A 1,145-nucleotide genomic window follows, 5' to 3' on the forward strand; every position below is an offset into this window, starting at 1 on the left:
GACTCTATGGGATCTAGACTCTACTGATCTTAATATTCCATATTTTCTCTCTATTTGTCAGTCCTATTCTAACTGTACTGACTCCCATCCTGAGTAGATCACATGTACAATTATTGAGTTATGTGCATGTTCAATTTCATTCTGTAATAAAAAACTATTTTACAAAGCAGTTACACCAATTCCCACCACCATTGTATGAAAGTTTTCATTACTCCACATTCTCACCAACACTTAATTTCATCATATTAAAAAAAATTTTGCCAATCTAGTGGCTAAGAAATGCTATTTTGTGTTTCTTTCTTTTTTTTCCATTGGCATTTTTTAATAGCACCTTAAAAGCACACAGTTAATGAATGGAAGAAAATCACAAGCTTCTTAAAATTTTGCTTTCATGCTTTTCCTCCTTGCTGTGTAAAATGTGTTCACTGTTCTTTTATTTCAGTAGCTATATCAACAGTTAAGAGCTGCAAATGAAGGTAATAATCAACTTGGGAAGAAACAATCAATAGTTTGCTAAATGCCCTATTTATTCTGCAAACAAGGTTCAGAAATGTACAGACTCAATTTGTAGGCTGAGAAATCTCTGTGTAGTTGTTACTTCACAACAGTACTTCACAATAGCGGTAATGACAGCTTCTCGGCACATTAGCCAGCCAGTTTTTTGTTTAAAGCAACACAATGAGAATGGATTATAAATGACCTATTTCTCTAACTCACTGTCAACTTTTTCTGCTCTAATCTTTAAGATCAAGTGGAGCTTTCACTTGGTCAGCCACCTCCTTGTTGCTCAGCACCTCAATGATACCAAGAGCAAACTCAAAGCTGGTCCCAGGACCTCAGCTTGTAGGAATCAGGCCGTCCTTTTCCACACAATTCTCAGAGTAGCTGTAATGACTTCCATTCATCATTTTTGTCTTTAGCAAGTGGGTGTGTTGTAACTTTGCTTCCAAAACCTATTTCATGAGCCAACAGAGCAGCAGGACCTGCACTGATGGCAGCTATGAGGCCCTTCCTGTTTTCTTGTTCCTTCAGTATCTCTTTCACAGCAGCAGACAGATACATTCTGTGAGCCCAGATTACCTCCTGGTAGAACCACCACATCATATGGTCCCTGTTTTTTTGCATCTTCAGGACTGGCATCAGAA

The 1,145-nt window shown here is 37.9% G+C and overlaps 1 pseudogene; it reads right to left on the bottom strand.

Annotated features, from left to right (window-relative positions):
- Positions 1 to 734: 734 nt before the first annotated feature.
- LOC103581428 overlaps positions 735 to 1,145 on the bottom strand; it is a 755-nt pseudogene continuing 344 nt past the window's right edge.

Source organism: Galeopterus variegatus, unplaced genomic scaffold (assembly GCF_000696425.1).
Source record: "Galeopterus variegatus unplaced genomic scaffold, G_variegatus-3.0.2 Scaffold13027, whole genome shotgun sequence".
Taxonomy (NCBI): domain Eukaryota; kingdom Metazoa; phylum Chordata; class Mammalia; order Dermoptera; family Cynocephalidae; genus Galeopterus; species Galeopterus variegatus.